Source organism: Chroicocephalus ridibundus, chromosome 5 (genome assembly GCF_963924245.1).
Source record: "Chroicocephalus ridibundus chromosome 5, bChrRid1.1, whole genome shotgun sequence".
Taxonomy (NCBI): Eukaryota; Metazoa; Chordata; class Aves; order Charadriiformes; family Laridae; genus Chroicocephalus; species Chroicocephalus ridibundus.
This window is the reverse complement of record NC_086288.1, coordinates 79,819,819-79,847,769: the sequence shown is the minus strand read 5'-3', so window position 1 is coordinate 79,847,769 and position 27,951 is coordinate 79,819,819. Positions and strand designations below refer to the sequence as shown.

Sequence of the window (27,951 nt, the reverse complement as noted above, 5' to 3'; positions counted from 1 at the left end):
CTCCTTTGCTGGAGTCCAGAAACCAGCTTTACTACTAGTTGTTTCTGTTAAGTGTTTAGAAATTTAAGATCTTTTCTCAAGACAGTTGATGTACAGGAAGTCTAGGAATACCACTTACAGAGTGTATTCACATGAATACTTGTTCTCATATTTTAAACAGTATACGGTATTACACAAAGCAAAATAAAAGGTGCACTATAAACAATATAAACAGCCTGAAGTGCACAAATTGAGCTGCAAGATTCTTGATTAAATGCTTGAGGGAATATTCATTTTCTCTGCATGCTTCTGTAAAACTCCATGTTTTCACTGGCAGTTACATATACACAGAATGGCACTTTTTGCCAGTATCCGCACCTCCTCTCCCTGGCTCTTTTGGCTTTGCCAAGTAAAAAGATGCACCCAAGCCAGGGAGTTTGTAACACTGGGGCAAATGGAACCTGAAGAATTGGAGATAATGAGTCAATAAATATACCGAGTATATTGTCATGCCAGTATTTTCATTGCTGTATGCTTTCTCCTGGCAAGTGGCCACTGTCGTACTGGGTCCAACCTTGTTATGTGATAGGGAATAATAGAAGTATCTCTAGAGGTATTAATGTGACAAATCCCAATACTGGATAAATAATGAGACACCCATATTAATCCTTTATGACCTTTTTGTAATAACGCTTCAGTGTATATCAATTTACATTTTATGATCTTTTCTCAGAGGATAGAGATCTTTTCTCACTGTGGCATTTTACAGAGAGAGCAGAATCCAACCCACTCAGCACAGAATCTAACACGTAGTGGTGTTTACACTATTAGAGCTTTGTTACCAATTTTAGCAGTACAAATTGGATTGAAATGCTTGCACGTAACTTCCTAGGAAAGGAATAGGCTTGTACTGGTTCAGCCTAAATAACATAGGTCTTATGAAAACATAGCTGTTTTTAGGGACTATATGACACAGCTGTAAGGCTATAGGGATTAAAATACGAGAGCAACCACCTTTTGCTCATTTCTTGGCTCTGTAAGTGAACGTCAGCCTTTATACGAGTCTGGGGGAGATACTGGTCTTCTACAGTTCCTTTGGAGGAGAATCACAGACTGGCAGGGGTTGGCAGGGACCTCTGGAGATCACCCAGTCCAACCCCCCGCCAGAGCAGGGTCACCGAGAGCAGGTGGCACAGGAACGCGTCCAGGCGGGTTTGGAATGTCTCCAGAGACGGAGACTCCACCACCTCTCTGGACAGCCTGTGCCAGGGCTCTGCCACCCTCACAGCAAAGAAGTTCCTCCTCGTGTTTAGGTGGAACTTCCTATGCTCAAGTTTGTGCCCGTTGCCCCTTGTCCTGTTGCTGGGCACCACTGAGAAGAGCCTGGCCCCATCCTCCTGACACCCAATGATGCAACCAATAAAAAAAAATAAATCACTTTTGGGAGTTTCTGGAAGGTGTTGGGTCCCCTTAAATTTAAAAAATGATCTGTAAAATTAGTACTGCATATTAATGTTAAGGCAATAAAATGGCTTAGTGAAGAGCCTGCTGTGCTGTATTTAACAGTCTATTTCTGTTGCAGGGGGAATTCTGAATTTTCTAAAAACCTTCATGCTTTTCCAGGTTCCCTGAAATGTTGTCTCTGTGTACTGTAAGGGAAGGTTTTCAGACTGAGGCTGTTGAAATAAGCCGTTCCTGAAAATACAGCGTTGTTTGCTCTCATTCCAAAAGTTTTCTTAAGCACTCAACATAACTCATATAATGCATTATATACAACGCTTTCATGGAAGTAAAAGGTGGAGGGGTGGGAAGAAGGGGGGAAGCCATCTAGTTAAGTCTGTACTTAATATTCAGAAGAAATTTAACAGTTGGACTTGATGATCTTAAAGGTCTCTTCCAATCAAAATGATTCTATGAAAATGAGACTTGGCTAAAAATACGCCTGCAAAGAATTTAAGACTTTCTGATCTGTTTGGTTTAGGAGGCGGAACGATCCCAGATGCCGCGTAATTGCACTGAAACCTCCCTAACGTTTTGCGTGTTAAGGTTTTGTAATAGCAAAACATAACGATCACAACAGGACAGAGATAGTGACCTGGAAACAAGGCAAGGGGACACACGCTGCGGTAGGGGCGAAACACAAAGGTCTTCATTCACGTGCTTAATATTACTGCAATTGCCAGGGTTTTGCTATAGTTCTGTAATACTGCTGATTGTATCAAACTGCACACTCCAAAACCGTTTAATTTGCAGCCTTTGTCTCCATTCCGATGTAATAAAATCTACAGGAGAGAGGAACACTTAAGAGTCAGACTCTTTACCGCGGCCTTATTAAAGATATTAATGTGGCAGAAGGTAATAGCTGCTATGCAAGTTAATGTTTCATACGTCTCAGAAATCTAGCTGAAATTTCACACAGCTCAGAAATCTAGTATTCAATAGCAAAAGTATACTTCTTACTCTTGTTCAAAGCAAAGAAAAAAAAAATCCAATGGAATTGAGATTTACCAGTGAGATCTTGAACTCTACCAAAACATCAATCTTTAGCAAAACTGGCACTTCAGGTAATACAAAATTCAGTGAATAACCCCACAACACTCGTTCTGCTGTCGGTGAAGGAGACTTACTGCACACAAAACACATCTCTATTTGTCTTTAGCCTGTACAGAATAAAAGCAACATATAAATGATGTATTGTCAAATTATAGGCTGCTAAATTTCATAACTATTATGTTGTGTGCTGTGTACAGTCTTTCACTTCTATACATTTAGCATCATCCAAAATTATTTATTTTATTATCACTTGACTGGTGATAATCCTTGGGGCAAGCTGTGTCCCGCTAATGACATATACAATGCAATGTTGGAAGGAGGCGGGAATACTTTGGCATTCTTGAAGCACAGTCGGATCTTGCCTGTCATCAGGCTCGTAGGAGTTTGGTGGAGGAGCTGACCCAACTGGGCTGTTCAGGCTCTCCAGTACAACCTTCCTGAAGTTGCTCGAGCAAATCTTCCACTCCGCACTTAAAAGCACGTTATGTTTTCTCTTTTTAAATAATTCCCATGGTATTTTATAAGCTTGAGTTCTAGGAGTTTGAGCTTGAAATATCCTAGTTCTTCCTATTTTGGTTTTCATAGATCTGAATCCAGATAGAATTTTTTTTGTTGAAGTTAAGTAAACTTTTAGAGACCTTAATGTTGTTGGAAGGGCGTAATAGGCTACAGAGAAAATGTAAACCCAACCCGTGTTTTGGGTTTTTTCAGGATTGGTGGTGGAGAGTTGTTTTACTTGGGTACATAGCAGTGTATTACTCAATGTTGAATATGTTTGGTATTTAAAAATACTTATAAGCCAAACAGAAACCAGAAAACTCCATGTGAACTAACAAAATCACAGTATCTAGGAAACTTCCGTCATCCAAGATCTCTAATAAAGTTTATAAATGCCAATGGAAAGACTACTATTGATCCCAGTAGGTTTTTATTTTTTAGATTAAACAGTTTTAAAATTGTACGATTTGATAAACCGTTGCTGTGGTTTTATATGTCCTAATATAATTGCAGGATATTGTGCTAATATTCTACACAGAGTACTTATCTCCTTCGCTTTTGCTTAATACCTTTGAGAATTTATTTTTTTTAACTTCTGTATTTTCTTATCAGTATTTTTATAGGTTGCTTGCTTATCTTCAATGAAATACACTTTGTTTTGCATTCAACCTAAATGTTTATTCACACAGATGTACATAATTACAAGTGAGAGCAAACAGCTGCATTTTGTTATTTTCTGACCCCTTTGCTTCCTTCAAATGTAAGCTTTCTGTTGCATTTAATTGAGAGACTGTTGATTTTTGGTATAGAAAGATATTAAAGTTTATTCACTATAGAGTGCTTGGACTTTTAGTATAATTACCATTAAATGGTGTTCCCTGAATTTTGGAAGAGCCAAACTATAATGTTGACAACAACTTATATTATTGCCTCTTGCCTAAAAAAACCCGCGGTTTAAGCATGTGTATGATACATAAATACCCGTACATTGCCATGTAGCAAATGAAACACGATATGGCAATATACTTTCTGCTATGTACTGTCTGGGGGGAAAAAACCAAACTTAAACCAAACCTATATAATATGCCTGTCATCTACTGATAAAATTACCAGTTTATTGATTTCATTTCAGTTGTAGTTGTAGAAAGATCTCAAAGAATGAGGTAGGGAAATAATTAGTGGGAAGAGAAGTATTTTGGACAGAATATGTAAAACTCCATAATGATTTTTGGGCCTGGGGGAGTGATCAGGAGTCCAGGAAAGTACATCAGTGTAAAAAGAAAAACTGTTAGGGCATGGAAAGCAATTAGGAACTTGGATACAAATGTTGCAGCCTGGGGAAGAACATTTGTCTTTCATGGTGGATTAAAACCGCTTCAGCCATTCCCAGGCTTCCTCGGTGTGTTTGTGAACGTGGAAACTGCGTAACAAACAAACAAATATACTGTGTTACTGAAACTAAATATTTAGGGTAGTTAGAAACAGAAATAATAATAATACACAGTTTAATATAAAATTTGAAGTTTCTTATAGTTGTTTTTTTCTCCTGTATCTACATTGCAGGAGTCCGCTCTCCTTTGTTACGTTTGTTCTGCAAGTACAATAAGTCTTCCATTTATGGTATTATCTATTTAGAAAATATCACTAATCATGAAAGCAAAAATTAAATGTGTTATTGTCAGTTTGCTTGATTTCTTTTTTTTTTTGTTGTTTTATTTGTGACTAATTGTAAAGTGCTTTATAAATATCAGCGAGTGAATTGTGGGCATCTGCACGTGCCAATTGGCATGCTTTGCGGAGTTTATTCAACTTCTTAAAAGAACTATTTATTTTTTTTTTTAAATTAATAAAATCTGCATAAAGCTGTGAAGAGCTTACAATTGAAAAGAAAGCATAGAATTTTATTAAAGAAGTAGCATTAAGTTGCTTTAAACTATATGCTTTAAGCTGTATTTTTAAATATCCCATCTTGTTCCGAGGGATTGTCTGAACAAACAGAACAGATTTCAAAAGATGTTTGTTGGACAGTGAGTACAACAGTACAGTTGAATGAACCCGAGTAAGGGTTTTGTAAGTATCATGACCAAGAATCTAAGAAAAAAAAATTGCTACTAATACAAAATTATAGCCTTCTAAACTGATTTGCAGTGCAGGACTCTTCCAGTCTGCTTCCTGAAAATTTGGTCTGTGTTATTTCAGCTTGAAACACCAAAATCGATAATCAGATTTAGAAACCAGGACCATGCCTAAAATTAAGAAAAAAGGCCCAACAGACTTGAAGCTTCTTGGAACAGTTGGGGGTTTAGGCAGAATTTTGTAGTTACTTATGTCTTGCTCAATTTAGTAATGCGTCCGAAATACGGAATTAAATGTATATTCTAAATCAAAATGAGAACACTGTCTTAAAGTGTAAATAAATCCTTGATTTATTACAGCATTTAAAGTGCAGACGAGTCTAAGCATAGCTGAAGCTATTTACTAGCAATGCTACTATTTTGAAGTTATTCTAAAAAGATGAATTATTTAATTATTTTAAGAACCTAAAGAAACTACCAACTGATACAGGGAACGTGATGACTTTTCCTTCTATTTTGTTGTGTCATTTTGTTTTAACTTCTGCCATTAGAGCATGCTAATGGTGACCATTTATTCCGGTTTAGGAGCAATGGGAGGCTTTAAGACCCTTAGCTAAGACATTGAGACTTTTCCTGCAATACGAGGGACGGGATGCCATCCAGAGGGACCTGGGCAGGCTGGAGAAGTGGGACCATGGGAACCTCATGAGGTTCAACAAGGCCAAGTGCAGGGTCCTGCCCCTGGGTCGGGGCAGCCCCCGGTATCAGCACAGGCTGGGGATGGAGGGATGGAGAGCAGCCCTGCCGAGAAGGACTTGGGGGTGCTGGGGGGTGAAAAGCTGGACGTGAGCCGGCAATGTGCGCTCACAGCCCAGAGACACCCCGCAGCCTGGGCTGCATCCCCAGCAGCGTGGGCAGCAGGGCGAGGGGGGGATTCTGCCCCTCTGCTCCGCTCTGTGAGACCCCCCTGCAGTGCTGCCTCCAGCGCTGGGGCACCAACAGCAGAAGGACACGGAGCTGTTGGAGTGGGGCCAGAGGAGGCCCCGGAGATGCTGGGAGGGCTGGAGCCCCTCTGCTGTGAGGACAGGCTGAGAGAGCTGGGGGGGTTCAGCCTGGAGAAGAGAAGGCTCCGGGGAGAGCTTATAGAAGCCTTTGAGTACCTAAAGGGAGCTTATAAGAAAGATGGGGACTTCTTAGCAGGGTCTGTTGCAGTAGGACAAGGGGTAATGGCTTTAAAACTAAAAGAGGGTAGATTTAGACTAGATATAAGGAAGAAATTCTTTACAGTGAGGCTGGTGAAGCAGTGGCACTGGCTACGTAGAGTGGTGGTAGATGCCCCATCCCTGGAGGTGTTCAAGGCCAGGTTGGATGGGGCTCTGAGCAACCTGACCTAGTTGAAGATGTCCCTGCTCACTGCAGGGGCGTTGGACTAGGTGGGGACTAGGTGGCCTTTAAAGGTCCCTTGCAAACCAAACTATTCTACTATTTCTCAGTTGTCTAAAATAGAGAAAATATTAAAAAATACGAAGCATTACAAATATTGTAGTACTTGGGTAATACAAAACACTTTTCTTCTGAAAAGTAATGCTAAAAATGTACTGATGCATCAGTATGGCACTACCTAAGTTAAGATTCATCTCAGATGCATTTAGTCATCTAAAGCTTACATATCTAACTCAAGTTCTTCAGTGGAAAAAGGTGGACGCTTCTGAAAAGGCTATTTTTCTCATCTTGAGAAACACATGAAGGAATCCCAAAGCCGCTTATCATTTGATGTTGGAGCAGTTGTCAGGATTCTGAGTTCTCTCCAGGGTCTGCACCCTCCTGCCCATGTGGCCTGAGGTCCAGTGGCCGGACTGTGGCCAGCTCGGACGTGGGTAGAGCTGCCCAGGAGCTGGCACCGCTGGCCGGGGGTAGGCAGTGTGAAGCGGCTGTGTTGTGCGACAGCTGTGGGCAAAGGGTTGCCCACCTTTGTTCATAAGCTGGGTTTAAGCTCGGACGCTTGCCTGTCATCCTTGCCTGAGCTCTGCTGGAGGTAGGACGGTGCCCAAGCTTTTACTTTGCTAATCCCAACCTCGCCCCTCACCCTGTTGACTGGCTGTTAGATGTGCCTCATCACTATGGACTTGTTTAGGGATCACAGGGCTGTGACTTTTTTTTTTTTTTTTTTTTACCCTGAATCCTTGCAATTTAGGATCATGACACACAAATGTCTATTTGATGGATATCTTCTTACTTACAGTTCCGTACCTGATTCATGGATATGAAAATAGCTTGTTTCTACTCACATTTAATTTGGCCTCCCGTCTTCATTACAAACTTTTACGATTATGCACTGTAATACTTCTATTATTATTATTATTATTTTTAAATACTAAAAGACTAATGCTATTGTCGAGGTTAGTGTCAAACTTTGCAATATACGGAGCTTTAGTTCAAGTTCTCCATTATTTTTCAGGTTCTTAAAGGAAGGAATAAATTGTAACGTGCTTTCTGGAAGTTAAGCATTGCCGTACAACTTCTTTATGTAGCAGTGGAAAAGTAGCAACCACAATCCTTAATCCTTTTATCCTTACCTTTTTTCCTTCAATGCAATTGCTCTCTCTCGCGCTGCAGGATAAAGGGTGGATGTCTAGCATGGTTATCTTCCCTTACGAGGGCGCTGTGTAGCAGGGTGCTTTCTTTTCTCTCTATTGTATATTTATCTAAGGGAGGAGGAGGCCTGTTCCTGCTAATTAGCAAGAACAGACAATACTTTCTATATACTGTAACTTGAGAACAGAGAGTCCATTTCATGTGAATACCCTTTTTTTTTTTTTTAATAAAGTGTTTCAGCTACTTTCAGCTGTATCAGGGTCGCCGCCAAAGTTGCTATAGAGGAGCAAGGCTTTGAAATGCTTGAAGAATTCTGGTACTGCTTTTAATAAATGAAAATAGCTATCAGTAATGCATTAGTGCATTATAGGACTTTCAAATCACTGCACCCAGACGGTGATGAATCACAGTATGAAGTGAGGATAAATGTGCTGAAAAACACAGTGAGAGTCTGTTTGCTCCTGCCATGTTAACTTCAACTGAAAATAGTGTTTTAGACACATGAAGTTCTTACCTTAATTTTCAAGATATACTATTGAAAAGGGGTTGTATGTCTTCTAATCTAAAGCTTCATTGTAATGAGCAGCCACGTCTGCTGATACTGTTCATAAATTGATCTAATTCCCTTCATAGCTTTAATCCTGAAACCTTTGTATTATGTATGCGTGTTTAAAGTATCCTTCCAGCTATAGATTAACTGTAGGTGCTACATATCTTTGTGGTCACAATATCGCAATGAGAGTCCTAGGATTTACTATCTTTACATTGCAATTGCAGTCAGCAAAGAGAGAAGCTACGGAAGAGGATGCTTCCCTGTTTGTGCTGGAATCCTATTACCTTTCAAGTTCATGGCAAACTCCATAGAAACAGAATTGCGATACATTTTCTCCTTCATTCGGAGTCATTTATCAGAAGGGATTTGATGCTGATTTGCACATATTAAAACAAGTTCTCATATAGACAGCACACTTTATTTTGGACATTTGTGAAAAGAATTTGCCTGCAGAACACACTGCACAAGAACCTTTAGACTGATCTGATTTTTTTTTTCCTGATATTGGAAGCCTGGTTAAATACTTAAAGTAGTAATTAAGTGTCATGATTGATAAATGACTGGCAGCTTTGCAGCATCTATTGATACTGCATCCTACAGTACAGAAACATATTCATATTGATTTCACTATGTCATATTGGTTACCAGATCCTAAAAAAAAATAAATAAAAATTTCTATCCACTATAACTATGAAACAAAACCATGAAACAAAATATTCCACATTGAGCGTATAAAACTGACTTGATCTTGTAGCTTAACTTGGACAGCTTTTTTATTTGGGGACCAATTCTTTCTAAACACAGAAGGTTAATATAATGAGTTGTTTTCTGGGTGACGTTAAAAGCAGTTCCGTTGTTCTTGGCTTAATCATTTTTGGTTATACAAAAAGCGATGAGAGGACGCTCTAGAAATTGCTGGACTTTAGATTACCAAAACCAATGATAACACAAACATGTCCTTCTCAAATCAAAGGGGAAAAAAAAAAAAGCTTGAGAGGAATTAAGGATATAAGACTATTGTAAGGAATATGAATGTTGTAGATTACCCTGGGTTATACCTCTAAAACTGATTTCCATCTCCCTATCTGTAAGGATTTCAGGAAAAAAAAAAAAAAACCAAACCAACAAACTAAACCTGAAAAGACTCTTGAGTTGTTTTTGTACTCTGAAGAATATAAAAATCCCTCAGAATGGGGTAATACCTTTCTTCCAAAGCCATACATTACAGTTCCATCAGGAAAGTTAGACATCTGGTGTGCAAAATGTTCTTTCCTACTTAACCTGCCAACAGTGGCACATACTGTAGAAACTACTTGATTATGATGTCAAAGCAAAAGCACTTTGATGTAAAGAACATCCAATTTATGACCATCTTTTTCATTTTGCAAGATTTCCTGCCAACTCTAGAAAAAATTTGCCTCTCTCAAAAAGATTTGCTAATACTGAAATATGAAATCCTGTAGTAACTCACTTTCTCTGTTAATGCAAATCAGATCTCTTCCCAGGATATTTATGGTGCCGTTCTTAGCTCAACATCGGTCTGACCAAAAGTACCTGGGCTATTTTAGGTGCTGAAAGAGGGGCTGAGGGCAGAGAGATTTATTGCAGGTCCAAAGGTAGAAGCCCAGGAAATGACTTCAGAATAGATGAAATATATATTAAGTGTAGCCAGTTCTCTTGTTTCAAACATCAATTAGAGATTTAATGTTTTCCCTAGAGATTGAAGTCGTTTTATTTTGGGTGCATTATCTACTGCAACTGTATACAATTAACTAATATTTGATGAGTAAACAGTTAAATGTAGGTATCTTTTATAACTTGTTCTATCTTCAGCAAATAAATAGGAAATGCAGGTAAACATGGCCCATTAATTTAATGTTTTGATTAATAAACATAAAAATTAATGCACAGTAATATTTAGGTTTGAATATTTAGACTTATAGTTTTTGTAATGTAGTCAAGGAGAAAAATTATGATGGAACAAAACCAAATACAGCAAAAATGTGGACTAAGAAGTCATTAAAATGCTTTTGAAAAATCACAGTAAATATTTGTAATGTTATAATTTTAAAGGTTATGATTGCTATAGAAAGTTAAGCTTCTTTACACAAAATTAAAATTCTTACTACATGCGAGTCTTGTTTTCCAGCATAGAAATAAAATTCACACAGGTATTCAGCACTTTAGAATCAAGTGAGCAATATATGTGTCAGGCATCTATATCTCTTTAGCCATTTATTGTAACTACGAGTTTTCTACGTTTCAGAATTTGAGATGAAAAGATTTGTAGTAGACACGGATTTATTCTTTAAAAATACTTTGTCATGATGTTAATGTTTTATATTTAATGTAAATCAAGTTCTCTAATAAAAGACATGCATGAATGTCTGTACTCTCTCTGAACTAATAGTTTTTTAAAAAATATGAAGCACATTACTGGTTTATTAGTCTGGCCTCTTAGTTGCACATTACTAAGAAAGCCATTAGCACATATGTAAGTTTGTTGCCCATGTGTTCATGCAGTTATAGTCAGCTCAATATGTATCTGGTAGCCGATGATTAAAATGATCCTAAATAGGAAACTATTGTATATAGATGAAAAAGTAAGATACAAGAGACATGCCTCACCTTTTTATTAAATGTCTTCAATTGTTTCTTAAATAAACGTGAAATGAGAATTTATTATTATGAACAACTGATTTTGGCAGTAAGACTATAATTTCATTAAAGCTTAATTTGGTTTTAAATCAACGAAATAATTTCAGTCGGAAGCTTTTGTCGTGTTATGACTATGCCACATTCTTTACAGGGACTGATTTACTGTACAGCTTTTAATGCTCATGCCATACATTGACAAGAAGACTTATCTTTTCTCGTGAAGGAGTTGGTCTACAGAGCTTTTTACCACAGTTCCTTCCAACAGTCTATTCTATTTTCACTGAGTAGGGTGTTGGAGTAGTGTTTTTCTTGGACCAATGTTTTGAAGATATCTCTCCTACAGAAACTAATTTGAACACTGGGTTGCTATCATGAGGAAGAGGAGAACTTGGAGCACTGTACTTCTCAAGAAAATAGCTTATAGTAATGCTATTTGCCTGGGTACAAAAAATTTTTAAAGGACCTTAAAGTAATTTTAAACAAATCCATTTTATATTTCCTTTAGTGCTCATCTTTGTGGTATTAAGGACTGAAAAAGTAAATTATCTCACTCTGTGGGATTTCATAGAACTTAGGTCTTCATTCAGTTTCACGGAATCTTTATTTCTGTCTCACTGCTTTCTTTTTAACTGGAGAAAATACAGGGGGGAAATATTTTTAAAGGGTAGTTAGGCAATCAGTGTTTACAGTGGTTAAAGTAAGATTCAATTGCAATCAATTCTCTGGAGCTCTTGCGGATCGGCTTTTCTTATTTTCACTTCAGTACTGTTAAGGGCATTGTCATAAAGGACTGTGACTTACCGTTACTTGTCATGGACAGATTTGCGTTGTATGCCCTGCTGTACCCATAGCTCTAAAGACTAAGGCATTAAAATCTAGAATAAGTGACAAGAAAAAGTGTTACATTAGGAAACACTTCTTCACCAAAAGGGTTGCCAAGCATTGGAACAGGCTGCCCAGGGAAGTGGCTGAGTCACCCTCCCTGGAGGGGCGGATGTGGTGCTGAGGGACATGGGTTAGTGGTGGACCTGGCAGTGTTAGGGTAATGGTTGGACTTGATGATCTTAAGGGTTTTTTCCAACCTAAATGATTCTATGATTTAACTCCTGATTAAAATACAAGATCCCTCACTGGGGAGAAATAACTATTGAAACCATAGAGCATTTAGGGCAAAACCAGTCCGCAAGAGGTAATGCTGCCGGTATTATAGTAAGTACGCTGCACAGAAATTTATCCACAAACACAATGAGCCTTGGTTCTTGGAGAAGTTGTGCTCTATGAGATAAGAGATTGAAATATAAGTGTGTGCTACTCATCTGTTGCTGTTGCACCTTTCAGAAGAACAAAGAAGGCTGCAAGGTGATTTGACAAAGCAAACTGCATAGTAAAAGGATTTTTTTGGGAAACATTAATATTTTGCCTTTAGAAGATTATATTCAGCAGAGAGAAGTTGTAATTTGACAGCATGAAGTATCAATGAGCTTGAAAGCTTTGTGAGAAGTATTAGAAGTAGCATTCTAAGGAAGCACTCTGAACCACCTGAAATCTCGTTTTCTGAGGCATTCATTTCATGACTCTATTAGCGGATGGAGGTAGGAAATGAGAATTTATTAAGGGAGAGCTTTCTTTTGATATAAAGTCCTCATCTTTTTTCAAGTATACATACGGATTTTTAATGTGTGTGTGTGTACCTGTATGTATAAAATGTGTGCGTATGTTGGCAATGAGTCTTTTTGGTACCCAAATCACAGGGAAGATGTCAGAGATGCTTGAGAGAATGAATGGAGGGAGCAGAAATGCCAATATCAGAGGCTGGTCCCTTCTCTCCCCACCTCTGTTCCAAGTGATTGAGTGCCAGGTTCTTAAGTACTCTTATTTGGCTGAATAGTGACAGAGAAAGAACAACCTTCCTTCTTGCATTTGAAAACCTCGTTGTGGTGAGAGGAAACTCCAGTGTATTTACCTGAGAAACCATATGAGTAGAGACAAAGCCATGTCAGGTCCACAAGCAGAAGAATCCATTTTAGTAGGCGGTACGTGCGTCCATAGATCTGACTCTCCCTCCCTTTTCTATTAATGTAGATTAATAGGATAGTTTTTTTTTAAAAGAAATTATTTACTTAAACTGCAATTTACAGATTTATGGCTTTTTCCCATCAATTTTTTTATACTATCAAAGAGTAAGACAAGGAAGAACTGATTCTGGTTTTGATGCTTGATAACCTGACTGGAGCGATGATGGCTTACGTTTTATGTTAAGTGAGAGTTACAGCAAGTACACATTATTTGGCTATCTTCTGGGTATCTTTGCTATAAAGTGTAAGGTTGCCTCAAATGTAGTTTTGATGCCAAAACCAGTTATCAGAACTTCATGGTTATCTCTTTTTTAAACTTTTAAGACTGGATATTTTTATTATCCATGTTAATGTCAAATTCTGTTGTTATTTACCTCTAAACTATTTGCAAATTCTACAGATTAAATAATTAAACTTCTAATTTCTACTTTCTGGACTCTTTCTAAATCTGGGGTATTTCAGTGGAGCTGAGAAATACTGTGTAGCAGAATCCAGAGAGGGTTGTATCCGTGATCTGTAAGTGCGACATTATGACATTTTCTGTGTAATTTTTCGTGTCATTCTTCATGCATTCTAATATGCTCATTGCTGTCTTAATCATATTCAAATACAGGAAAATTAACAGAACAATCTATATTATTTCTCAGCTTTCTAGTCAGTTAATTTGGATGCCTTTGAAGTGAGTTAGTAGTTTAAACTTTTCCTCCATTAATTTTCAATAGACTTTGCATCAGTGTCTATGATTTTATCACAAAATGTACTGAACTGACATGATCAATTTGGGGGAAATTCCAAAATCAGCATGTTGCCTTCTCTGACCTGTGTGTGCTGTGAAGCCATATGCCATACTACAAGCATTGTAAGTAATCTAAAAGGAAAGCAATATCCCAGTAAAAAAGGATAAGATGAAGAAGTTTTTTTGGTGTTTTTTTTTTTTTTTTTTTTTTTAAAGAAGTACTCTGTGGGCGCTGCCGACTACATGCTTGTCTCATATCCTATAATAAAATCCATTTAGGCTTTTAACTTTCGTAATAAAAAACATCCCTATTTAAAAAGTATTTATATTTTTTTTTTCTTTGAATAGTGAACCTATCTTGAGATCACTGTTGGAAAAATATGGTACTAAATGTTCAGTGTTGCTTTTCGTGTAGGTTACCTACCTAAAACACACATAGATGTTTCAGCATTTGGAAGTATTCACATCTGTCTGCTTTCTGTGGACCAATATATGACATGCTGTAGGACACTTGGGATCCATGTTAATAAAAACAGATCGTTACATTTAGGTCTGTTGGCCTATTTCTTTTTCCTCTGGCAATGAAGTTTAAGTTTCCTGGTACTAAGTCTTCTTTTCTTCCCCCCCTCCCCAAGGTATTCAGAGTTAGCTGGCCTTCGAAAAGGGCATACTTAGAAAACAGTTTCTGCTGAAGTATTTCCACAATCAGTGTTCTTTCAGGCTTCCTATATACAAGCCAATTGACTCTCTAGTGTAGAATTAATTGGACTTGGATACATCTACTTCTTAGACAGTGAAAACATAAAAAGAAAAAATAAGTACTTGTAGAACTCCTAGTTATTGCAGAGTGTTACTTGCAGATGAATCCAGTTTTATTGTGATTTCTATTTTCTTTCAGTGTTTACATACATGTATTCTTCCTCAGATTAATGTAAAGTCAAGGTATAAATACAAAAAGTGTGAGTTTATGACTCCACAAATGATAACATTTTAGGCAGGAATGTAATACCTTGAGTAAAGACAGGGATTTTCTCATAGTCTAAACACTAATTGCCGAAATAAATTTATTTTTAATTTTAGATTGATTGTGCTTACTGAAACTTTCCTTGTGGCTATACATAGGCCAGTGTACATATGTTCCCTGCAGAATCCTGATTAGGGAAGTATATTTTAGAGGCAAAAATTGCTTGTTCTTAAAGAAGACTCTACCTGTCACCGAGACAGCCAATTTTGCAGCTAATGTAAAAACTTCTTAGGGATAGATTATAAAAAGAACAAAGATTCTTGTGATGACAGAGCATTGCACTAATATATCACACCTGAGACTAATGATTAACTCCATACTTTATTGGGTAATTTTAATGAATTTTAGTATAGCTTCAAGACATAACACATACAGTCATTTTCAGATTTCTCATTTTTATAGCCATCAGCAGACTATATCTTAATGGCATTTTGAAAAAGAATGATAAAGGAGTTATAAGAGTGGCTAAAATGGGTTTCCTTACCCTCATACTGTGGTATATGTGACTCGAGTCTCAAGAATATATCGGGCATAAAACAGAGTAAGAGTCAAACGCATGAGAGTTAGTAATGCCCTATGTGATACAAGAACTCATATGATGGAGTGTTGCACAGATACATCAGTTTGGCTATATAATGCAATATAGCCACGACAGGTCTTACTAACTCAAACAGATTATTTTGAGTATTAAAACATGAGTAAAATTAAACATGAGTATTTTTCTTCCAGTTGTGGCACTAACATGGGCGTTCAAAGCACGTGCAGGTGACACCCACGTTCCACTAGCCATCCTTTCTTGGGTTTTCTCTTCTCACCATAATATGTCCTTATCAGAATCTTTTAGATCTTCATCATCTGATATTTTCCTCTTATCACAGCCTAGTTTCAACTCTGAGCACAATAATCTCGGGGGTGTTTTTGTTTGGGGTTTTTCTTTTTCTTCCAGCAACTGAATTCTAGATTTTGGGAACATCAGGGAGATATTCTTCTCTCTGCCTCTCTAGATTCAGGTTACGCAAGAGAGCTCAAGGAGGTTATGCCAATACAAACAGCAGTGTATCTCTTTTGGCACTTGGCCAGAACTGTGTCTTTTGTGTTTTAATAAAAACTTTCTTTCATATACCAGTAAAAAGAAGCAATTTCAATGGAGAAGTATAACAATAATTAGAAGAAAATCTGTTAGATTATTATTGATGGATTCTTTGAAGCGGAATAGACAAATCAGTGGGAAACAGTTCACGTAAAGTTCATGTTGTGAATGATAAAGTGTGATTGAATGAATCAATGCTGCATTTCAAATAGGGTTGGGACAAAGGATTTTATATTCAGGTGGCTATAGACCCACCTTATTTATATGTTGTTCAAGTGATGCAAGGCTGCTAACTCAATTACTTCCTATCTTGGCACTGGAACAGCCTGCCCAGGGAGGCGGTCAAGTCACCATCCCTAGGGGCGTTTAAGAAACGTCTAGATGTGGCACCTCAGGGCATGCTCTAGTGGCAGAGATTGTAGGTTGTTTGGTTGGACTTAATGATCTTAAGGGTCCTTTCCAACCATGAAGATTCTGTGATTCTGTGATTACCTTCCCCTCTAGTCTTGCTAACTCTTCTAAGTTTAAATAAAAGGTGCCTGGGTTTCACCCTCCGGAAGCCGCAGTAGCATTGAACCATTCTACCTTGTTTTAATGTACTGGTCCATAAAATCTCTCATATTTTAATTAAACTCTGAAATGTCAGCTGGTATTTATAGCAGCCTTGACTTGATTACAGTCTAAGTTGGACAATGTTTAGGAAAATCCCCTTTAGGAGCGGGACTTATTTCTCCATCAAGGGAACAGCCATCATCAGCTTCCTTACAGCTACCCTTGAAAATGGAAAAGTGAGAGGCAGAACTGTCCTCCTACCCTTATTAAAAAATATGAATATAAATTTGGTAGGAACTGGAAACTGAATAGGGAATCACTGTTGTCTTCCCAGGCTGAGATCAATGTAATGGGCATGGGGACCTGTTAAGTCTTCTACAGTCTTTCCACAGCATGAGGAGGTGGTAGGTTTTTTTTTCTCCTGTTCTCCTTGTTAAAAAGAATAGAATGTCTTCATGAGCTGGTAAATACATCCTTGTATTTACCTAAACACAGTGCTATCTGTATAACTTTTGCAAATGTAGAAAAGCTTGATTTAAGTTTGAACATCTGCTAAAAATTAAATATCAGTGAATTAAAGCTGGAGATAGAGGAAGCAAGCGGACAAGTCTTGTGTGGTGTAAAATAGTCTGGGAAAATGGGAATAAAGACAGAAACTCTGTGGAAACTCTGTTATTTATGGAAGGTTATTTCCTTACAGTATTGCAAAATTGACTTAAGCTTGTTCCTCTATGTACACTAACTCTGCTATGCCGTCTTTTGCTCTTTCGTTGGAATTTTTTTCAAATGCATGAATCCCAAAAGTTTGCTCAGTATTTTTATTTTGATTATTTTTTTTTTTCAACAGTGACCTCCAATTTATTCTTGTTTGTCTCTATTTCTGCTTCCTTAACTAACACAGATCTAGTACGTATTAAAACAAAATAAATAAATCAAACCTTTTTTTACCTCTGATTTTCTGAATCTCATTCTAATTCTTTCTGGTTACTTTTTTAACTGCCTAAGTATTTTTGTTAACTCATTAGTTATTGGGTTGTAAAATTGTGTTTGTTCTGATGCGAGACTTGCCTCACTGTTAAAATAATTTGATCAGAATATGCTAGTAAATGAAGAGCAGATAGGAAGGTACAGTGAAGCCACACTGTCCAAACTTGAGGTCTCTATTTTAAGTGTCCTAAACTTAAGTGTCTTTTAAATGCACCATCTCTCCCTTTCATGATATAGGGAATTTTTTTTTTCTGGGTGTTGATTTTTGTAACCTGTTGGATTTCACTTATTGTGGCAGCAGTTGTCACGGTCAGACTCAAACCCCTGCGTTTGGCTTGTACGTGTGTGTGTGTGTGTTTGTGTATATTTATCCCATTGCAAAGGTCACATCGCTGCCATATTTGACAAATTGTTCATGAAGAACTACGTGTCTTCTAGCACATAATCCTCAAAAAGGCCTTATTTGCCAGCTGTCTGTGCATGCCATAACTGTACCTTTACTAAAATGCTATCGTGTAGCTTACAACATCTCTTTTTATAAAGAAACATGGTTTTTACGTAGGTTGAATTGTGGCTAACCAGACCTCTCGTAATCAATTATGACAAAATCAACGATTTAGTTCTATCAAGCCAACATCTGTCCGAATCTTATTATGAAGTTTTAACCAGGGATATGCAGTCAACCAGGATGAGCTACGAAGTTTAGCTGAGCTATGAGTTCAGAGCGCCAGGAGATCATCCTGCTGTATGTCTTCTCTGATGGACCACTGAAAGCCAACAGGGGTAGAACTGGAGTTAGAATTCTGCTTTCGTCTTGTGGTGATGCACGCTTGGTGATGCAGATACCAACCAACTAGTTTGCACTGAATTCTGGGATCCTGTTCCTGAGCAGCCTGGAGAGTGAATACTCTCAGTGCGTGCGCTGCTCAGCTAATTCTCAGTTTAGCCTGGAGAGAAAAGGCCATTTCTAAACAAGGTTCTAACAGAATATCCTTGCCATGTCTTCAAATGACATTTGCCTACCTGTGAACTGCCCCTACTTAACTTCGTCTGCTGCTGGCTCAGACTTTATACCTGTCTCTACGCACAGTAGTGCCTGTAATTCTGTAAGCAGCACCCCACTGTATTTCCAACAGTGGCAATCTCTGATGCCCTTTGATGCCTCTGCTGCTCCGTGTGATTGCTAGACATTGCCGCTGCTATCCCGTCTGTCCTGTGTATGCACATCTGGATGCGTGGGTGTGAGACGGAAAGATGTTTATGGAAAACAACTCATAGAATAATAGAATAGTTTGGTTTGGAAGTGACCTTTAAAGCCCATCTAGTCCAACTCCGCTGCCATGGGCAGGGACATCTTCAACTAGATCAGGTTGCTCAGAGCCCCGTCCAACCTGGCCTTGAGTGTTTCCAGGGATGGGGATCCACCACCTCTCTGAGCAACCTGGGCCAGGGTTTCCCCAAATGACGCTTCATGCTTACTTTTTCCATGCTCTGCCTAATCTCTTTGTTTGCCTCTTCTGTCTACATGCTTCCACTCATACTCCAAGAGTGTTCTTTGCTGCCAATAAAAGCCAGTGGTTATTTAAATGTTGGGGTGTATTTAAATTAATGGAAGGGTACAAGATCTGAGTGTGAAAATCAGTTGCTTACCCTGTTTATTCATAAACAGTACGATAAGGAAGGAATTAGTTCTTTTGAACTCTTACACTGGTCAAAAGAAAGCAAAATTTTATCTCTGTCACAGTATTGATTCTGTTGGCTGAAGGGTGAGAAGCATATGTTTTGTCCTTCAAGCATCACGCTTCTTATATTCATGACAGAAACATTTTTACAGCCTTCTATAATTTTATTGCATGGTACTCTTAATAGCTTTGTTGTTGTTTTTTTTTTTATTTTTATTTTTAATATATATATTTAGGCCAAAAAAGTATAGTTCTGATCATCTTAATAACATAGGCTATAGAATCTTCCTGAGTTCGGTCTGAATTGAGGTATTGATGTTAGCATTTCAACATGAACATTTAGGAAAATATTAAATCATAGTATCATAGAATATCTCAAGTTGGAGGGGACCCATAAACATTGAGTCCAACTCCCCATCTTCATAAAAATCTTGATCTAAAAATTGCCGATACTGGATATACTGCCAGGTAGCTTTGTATGCAGCTGTTACTCTCCCTATCACTGTTCTCATTTCTTCTCACACTATCTTGGATGCCATCCTCCCCATTTTAAATGATCCAGTCCCTTTTTTCCTTATTTGGAGTCATGTAATTCTTTTGGCAATCCCTATTTAAGAATACTTTTTGATTCCTCTATCTAAATTGCCATAATCTCTTCAACTCACCTGAAAATTGTCCTTGAAAATCATCAGTGTGCTTGTTTTATAAAGATACCACACACACTTATTTTCCTTGCAAACAGTATATAATAAAAAAATTGAATAATATTTATTTTTCTTAGTAGTCCAAGCTGGGTCTATCTGGAAAAAAACAAGCAGCGAACAACCCCGCCCCCTGACATTCCTGTTGTTTCTGTTGTCTAAAGGGAGACTTTTTCTGTGGATCTCGTTTTGTAACTTCAAAATGGGTACATTCAACTGATGGAAAAATATAATTACTGTCCTTAAGATAATTTATCACCAAACTACATTTGTGACATCAGTCATTATGAGGTCTAATGCATGTAATTGGCAAATGTGTTTGCATCTCATACTTTATTCTAATTGACATCTACCATATTGCTGCTGACAGCTTTTCAGCCCAGATGAATGCTGTTTGCCAAGAGCTATTACTACTTTGCTGAGGTAGTCGTACATGGATACATTATAGTGAAGGTACAGAGTAAAAATTCACTAGTTTTTTTTGACTGCTCAGGTGTCTGGGTTCACTAGTTCTGAATAGTGAGGCTTTGACATGCATCAAGTCAATTCTTGACAGTTTGATGATATGTCACTTCTGAGGGTTTGTACAGTACACCAAAAGAGGACCATTGAAATACTGGAAGGTTACTGTGTGCTTTGAAGCACTGATTATAATTCATGCAAGATGAAACTTTATACATTAAATCTCTGAAGAAAAATGTTTTACTAAAGAAACTGCCATTAGACATTTTCTCTCTTGTGATAAGATTATGTTTTGTCATCAGTACTCATGCAAGAGGACAACGAAAGATAATTTTATGAGTTAGTGAAGGCCATAAGAGACATTAAATAGTCAGCACACCTACTACAGTGACATCCCGTCAAATCATTAATAGTGGCCTGTCACTCTTGGTGGACTAAATCATGATGGGCTGTTGCTCATATGTAAAGGTCTTGGATAATAAAGACAAATTAACTGTAGCTCTAGTGAGATCAGGATGTTTATATTTGGTATCTTGGCTATAATTAATTCACCAAAAATCTTTCGAGGAAAACAAAAGTTAGTGAAACACAGTATTACCGCATTAAAGTGGTTGCACAGTTCAGATACAACAAGTATATTGAAAGTGTAAATCACATTCAGTTGACACAATATAATGAACATTAAAATATGAAAGCTACAAATTTGGTCACTTTTTATAGACAATTGTACCTAAAAAAATAAATCCTTTGTTATCATCATTTGCAGTACTTCTTTTTTCCTGTATATTAAGGCATATTTTCTCCTTCTGCCAGAGCTGAATATTAAAGACTACACATGGTCAAAATCAGACAAAATTTTAAAGTTAGATTAAAGCAATGTCTTATTTCATAATTTGAAGGTGCTATTAGATTCAAGTGTATTTTAAGTTGCTGTTTTCTGTGGTGTTCTTTGCAAGTTCCAATAATCAAGAACTTTTAAAAAAATAAAATTTCATTTCATTTTAATACACTTTATAGGTTCAGCAGCTAAAATTCAGCTGAGAGCACTGTACTTGAAATATATTGTCCACAGTAGATGGAATATTCTGGGTTCATTCAGTCATATCTGGGTTTTATTTAAAAAAACCTACATTTTACAAGGGAAATAAATGGCTAGAAACTTTCCTCCTTTTTTCATAAAAGAAGAATTAATTTAGACAAACATTTTTAGTTTTAGTAAGCTCTAAGTGGTTACAAGTAAGTGTCGTTCAAACTTTTCTGGTCGTGTGTAGCAAGCCTTTTTCACACGTTCTTTTTTCATACCATGCTTATAATAGGATATTGATTAAATTGCTATTGCTGTAACTCTCCCTTCCTACCCAGCATGAAATTGCATCATGAACTCTTTATCTGTTCATAATAACTTACAACATACATATTGTTTAAAAAATTATCTAGATGATATTTTCATAGTATCCAAGTGTGAGGCATGTGGGCTTCCACAGACCACGTATAACATATTAATAATGTAAGTACTAAATCTGGCGCAATTTATTTCTTCCTTTTGGCAATTTCAGAGTCAAGTTTTTAAACCTTCTTGGTATCAAAGCCACATTTCCACATTTAGTTATGCAGCAATAAAGACTTATGATTAGATTCTTCATAAATAAAGTAGCTTGATATTTTCAAAGAGCAAGCTTACACACTCCTTTTTATCTTAAGACGACCACGTTTTGCAGTTTCGTGCTTCTTCACAGTCATTTTCTCAGAGATGTTATTGGAAATGAGCTTCATATTTTTAAGATAGTAATTGGATATAATTTTCCTACAGAGGCCATGTTTTCTATAACATACACTGTACGAGAGCTGTATTTATACTTGTAGAAAATGAAATCATGTCTTCCAAATTTTAAAAGGCAAGAAATAATAGCAACAATCAATATGATCATCTCGTTTATATAAAACTCTGAAAATGTGTCACTTACACTGTAAATGATATATCCATAATCAAAAGAAATGCGTCTGAAGGTTGCCTTAATTACCTGCATGGAAAATAATTGAAAAAAATTGTGAGAAACCATCAAAGTAGACATTCTAAGAAATCTAAGCAAATTTTTTTTTTAGCATTGTGCTAGGAGATAGATAGCAACTATTCACAAACTTTAAATGACACAAAGTTTCTTATACTTTGCATCTGCTTTTTGCAAAACACCACTCACCCATTCCCTGTGTGCGTCTGTTTCAGATAGCAATACCTATCTGAGACGGAATTTAGCTTTGCATATATTTAAAATATATGATAAATATCCATATGCAAATGGTAGAGTGTTATATTATTTTTTGTTAAATTTTTTTTCAGATTTTCAAAATCTCTCTAAATAAATACTCACTATAATTTTAGGTTTTATCAGAGAATTATTATTTGGGTCAGAAAGGACAACCAGAGGCCACCTAGTCCAACATCCTACTCAAAACAAGCATAATGACATAGGGATGACTGTGGCTGTGTCAAGTTGAGTCTTGAACATCCCCAGAATGGATTCCACCACCTCCCTGGGCAACCTGTTGCTCACTTTAACCACCATCATGTTAATTCTGCGCCCATCCCTAGTATTTAACTGAACTTTCTCATGTTTCCATTTGTGTTAGTTACCTCTTGTCCTATCACCGTGCACCTCAGACAGGAGTCTGGCATCACCTTCTGATGAGGCAGTTGTAGTTAGCAATAAGGTCTCCCGTTAGCTTTCTCTTCTGCAAGCTGAGCAGGCCCAGTTCTCTCGGCCTCATACGCCGTGGTCCCCTGGCCATCCTGTTGGCCTTCTGTTGGAGTCACTCAGTATGTTGATAGCCTTCATCTACTAGGGAGCCCAGACCTGGGTATAGTACGCCAAATGCGGTCTTAGAAGTGCCAAACAGAGGGGAAGGCCTCCCACCTGGGCCCATGGCTTTGCGTACCCCTTCTTCCTCTCCTCTGCGTCCTGCTTCATGCCCACAGACTCTCTGAGGGGGCTCAGGGACCTGGGAGGCTGTTACGGCCTGGTCTGACTCCATTGGGCCCGGGAGAGGTTCGCAATGTTTTCCAAGTGTGAGATTAAGACACAAACGAGGTCCCATGCCCCTCACTGCAGGTTTATTGTGATTCCCCAGCAACAGTCACTGAGACGAGCAATAAAGATGGAAGTAGAGGAAAGGCAGAAAGGAGAAGCAGTATTACGGAGCACACCAGGAGTACAGTCACCACCACCGGCCTGAGGACATCTTGGCGGTCCTCTGGAATTTCAGCGGTGTCCCATTGATCCATGGTTCTCAAGTCATGATGATGGTGGGGGTTCCAGTTCCCAAATTGTGATGGGTCAACCACACCAGTTATAGTCCAGGTCGGTCCATAGCTTGACCAGTCAGTGTGACGGTGGTCTTTGCCCAGCTAATTGTTGTTTGATATGGTTGTCGTATGAGCTCTTCCTGCCTTTGGTGCTTGGGCAGCGCTTGGCTCAGCAGAGTCATGTCCCTTAGTGAGTTTGGGGTTAACGGCGTCTGGCCACTGATAATCAAAGGTCTGCACCCTTTTTGGCTGGGGGCAGTCTTGGGTGGTGACTGATAAGGAAAAGAATGGTCTGCAGAAGGTGCTAAATAGACACAAGCAAGCTTCTTATCATCCCGAGAGCCTGCTGTCGATTTGCAGAAGCTTAAGCGAGTTTTGAGACAATTATTTTGAGGTTCCAGTCTCTCACAGAGACTTGAGGAGAAGCCTCACCGGGGGGGGGGGGGGGAAAGGCACGGAGTACCTCAGCTTTTTGCCCATCGCTTGTCGCTAGGCCCCTTGCCCAACAGAGCAGTGGTGACAGCCTCCCTGAGCCAGAGACTTTTTTTCAGCCTTAAACCGCATGGTTTAAGAGAAACAGCCTGTGGTTAGGTGTAAATGGTGCATAAGGAGGGAGAAGTTTATGAGGGGCTGTGGGTGGGAAGAGCAGCCAGGCTGAGGGAGGCCATGGGGCAAAATTCAGCGGGTGCGAGAGGTGAATCTTCAGCTTTCTCGCTGCAAGGGTTTTAGGAAATGGTGATGGTTTCTACAGAGGTTACCATTTTGTCATGGAGAGAGAAATAAGAGACTTTAAAAAGCCCAGCCTTAGAGAGGGAAAAGGGGTGGAGCTTTTTGGTGTTTTTTGGTGTTTGTTTTTTTTTTTGGGGGGGGGGGGGGAGGACAGGGGTGAATAGCCTTTCAGTTTTTATTATTTAGTTTTATTTTATTTATCTACGAGCTTCATGAGGGATGTTGGGTAGAAGCCCAAGCATGTGTTGCTGGAAGATAAGAAAAATAAAGCAAAAAAAGGAGACCGGAATGAACAGATAATTTTTTTTTCTAACGCTATTTTGATAGATATTCCTTATCTGGGATGCTATTATCATGGAAGTAGTAGAATTACAGGGCCGAACTGCTTTTCTTAGGGTCATTTTACATGTTAAGGGTGTGGTATTAAAGAGAAGGGAAGCCAAAGAAAGTCTTATGAAAAAAAGTAATCTAATACTTAAATGAGGTACAGACGTTAACGTGGTCTTCTCAACAGGGATAGCCGATATTTCTCATTGTTTTTATATGCCAAAGGGACTACTATCCCAAGGCCTTCTTTAAGCAGAAGGCTGTGTCAGCAGGGAGGAAAGGGGAAAAGATGGGCTTCAGTGCATTTGTTTTAGATGTATCTTCTTCTGTTAATCTTTCCTTATGCGCTGAAGTATAATTTTGCTCATAACCCCGTAGCAGAGGTATACGGCGCGTACCAAGGTCTGTGGAAAGCTGCAGTCCCCAGTTTCCATCCTAATGGTAAGGAAAAGCGAATTAAGGTGATACTGCAGAGAGGGTGTCCTGGTTCCGGCGGCGATAGGGTTCATTTTCCTCAGCTGTGGCAGGGACACAGGTATTCCATGCCCTGGGAGCCATGCCCGGCCTGTGGCCGGGAGGGGGCGGGAAGTCGCTGCCGGCAGCGGGGCTGGGGCGTCCCGGGGCCGGTGGGTGGGCGGTGTCCGTGTACCGCTTCGTGTTTGTGAAGTCCTCTGTCCGCGTTATTGTTGTTTTATTGTTCCCTCTACTGTTCTGTTGAACTGCCTTTGCCTCAGCCCACGAGTTTTGCCTTTTTCCCTCCGGTTTTCCCTCAGAGCAGCCGCGTGGTTCTTTGTTGCCGGCTGAGGCGGGACCACGACAGAGGGGGGGGGAAAGGAGGGCAAAACTGAGCTGGAGCAGCAGAGAAGCTGAAAAAAACACAGGCGACAAAGGCATATAAAATGATTTGTTGCTGTGATCCTGTAGTTCCTGAATTTATTGAAGAGGTAGCGGCGTCCGTGCCCACGTCCTTCACCAGCTGCTGTGGCAGGGTAAAGGAGCAGCAAACAGCGTGGCACTCCCTGTCGAGCTCACTTTGTCAAAATCAGAGGAATGGTGGGGCAAATCCATGTACGGGTGCACGAAACCTTAAAAATGAAACGTAAACAGTTAATTACCGATGTCATGTTCTGCTAGCCTGTTTGTGTGATGTAAATAGTGTGTTAGAAAGGGATAGAAAATTCAGAGGCCAGTATTGGAATCTAGGGTGAGCGATACGTTAGAATGCAGTGACTTTACCTATTAAAAGTAATGACACAGAAGCTCATGCCACCTTTTAGAAAAATTAGTACAAATTATCTAACTGCAAGGCTATCTCAACTGGAAGGGAAGAACTCTCTTCTTTCAGGCCTTGATTTTGTGCAGTTATTGGCTGTATGATTTATAAAGCTGGAAGATACGCATGTGTGGAAAAAACAAACCTTTACCTGATGTAACATATGTAATGTCTGTTACATTATTATTATTTACATGATGTAACCATATACTTGAGAACTAAAGGATGGTGAAATTTCAAAAGCTCAGAAAGGGGCTGACAGTAAGACCTGAAGAAATATCCAAAGAATTGTAGATAGTTCTCTTAACTGAATTTCCTTGAGGGATCTTAAATTATCAAACTGTTCTTTCAAAGCCACTATAAGAGATGGTGAGAATGAACAGCTAGCTCAGATTTGTAGGAACAAGTCAGACCTACCCTGTCTCTTTAAAAAATATTGCAGCAAGCCCTAAGGGGTGGAAGAGATATGATATAACTTGAATTTAGTAAACTGCCATTTTGATAATCTTACATAGTATTTGCTTATGGAACCTAGGGAACTGTAGTCCAGATAAGACTGGTCAAAGGTTAGTATACAAGTTTTTTGGGGAAAAAAAAAAAAAAGTTTTTTACTTATTCATAGTCATTCTTTTCCCTAGTGACCAGGGTTGAGTGTAATTCCATGAGAGTCTGTACTGGGTCTGAGGTTATTCCATAACTTTGTTGGTAGTTTCAGTAATGGAGTAGACGCTAGTCTTGCTGCAGTCATATTAGAAGACAGGACTTGAGTTCAACGCAATCACAATAAATTCCATAAATAATAGACATACAGTTTGGTAAGAACAAGTGCAGGCACTTAGTAGGGTTAACTAACTGCACAAATACTAAATGGCGAATCCCCTCTAATGCTTCAGGAAAGAATACGGGGACAGTATATTCACCAAGTTGTACTTTTACATGTACAGCTGGTTCCAGCCATTTTGCTTTCTTCCACAAGTGTTTGCCCTCCCTTCCTATCAGCAGTCGCAGAGCTTCAGAAGTGTTAAAATGCCTGGCAGATGTCCTTTGTCAAATCTGCAAACATTTCATGCCTCCATCACCCTTTATGAATTTGAGGCACAGTATGCTAATTTCTACCTACCCGTTTACTGGGTTGCTAGTCTGCGGCAGAGGTACAAGGGGTGGAATATCTGAGACTGCTAAAACAAAATCTACTAGAGCTCTTTCTCCACAAATCTTTAGGAATGTAATACGTGAGCATCCAGTGGAGCAACTTGTAGGTTGTCTAAGTTTTCAAAAAGGACAAACAATACATTATACCTAGTTATTGATAGTTCATGAGTTCATTAAAGGCATTGAAAGAAGACTTAGAACCAGGAAATTAGAAGAGTGAGGATAGGTATATACAAAATTTTTGCAAAAGGAGATCAGCATGAACTTTGTTATCTCCAGTTTAGATATGGCAAGAAGTAGCAGGGTTTAATTTGCAAAGCCTAGATGCAAGAGATAAGAAAAAAGGTCTTTGAAAAGTAAGAATGGTTAACCCTCTGGAGTAGATTTTTTTTTTTTTTTTAATCTGGAGAATAGTCCAGCTTTGACTTCAGCTATTTAAGGAGAGATTGAACTGGTATTTGTCAGTACTGGTTTAGATGTGAAGCAAGATACAGCTGAACCCTACTTCCTATAAGAAATGCCAATATCTGTGAACAGGCCCTCTGTGTGCCTTATTCCTGTCACTTCTTAAGTCACTTTCTGCAGAATTCTGGCAAGTATGTAATTAGGAACCAGGAGAAGGAATAGAAGCTGCTGCTTCTGTTTCTACTGAAAAGCCAAATAAAAAATTATGAATTTTTATGGATACTGTTAAAATAAACATGACTGTTTATTTCATGTATTCTGTATACTGCAGTTGTTCTGCATGCTGAATGGAAACCTGCTTGTGCTATTTTGGAAGGCTGGACTGGTTTCCTCTGGGTTGTTCTGTTTCTCCTCTCAGGCCACCAGTTGGCTGCTTAGGTGTAATGATAGCAGCTGTTTGATTCTACTTGCCAGCTTTGAGATTGAAAGACTCTGGAATCACTTGGGTACTACAGGATTAAATGAAGACAAAATATAAATTTAA

At 38.5% G+C, this 27,951-nt stretch overlaps 1 protein-coding gene across 19 annotated transcripts in view; it reads left to right on the top strand.

The window, feature by feature from the left end:
• The window catches only part of TENM3 (teneurin transmembrane protein 3), a 1,409,904-nt gene that overhangs the window by 30,662 nt on the left and 1,351,291 nt on the right, over positions 1 to 27,951 (top strand). The window lies entirely within an intron of this gene.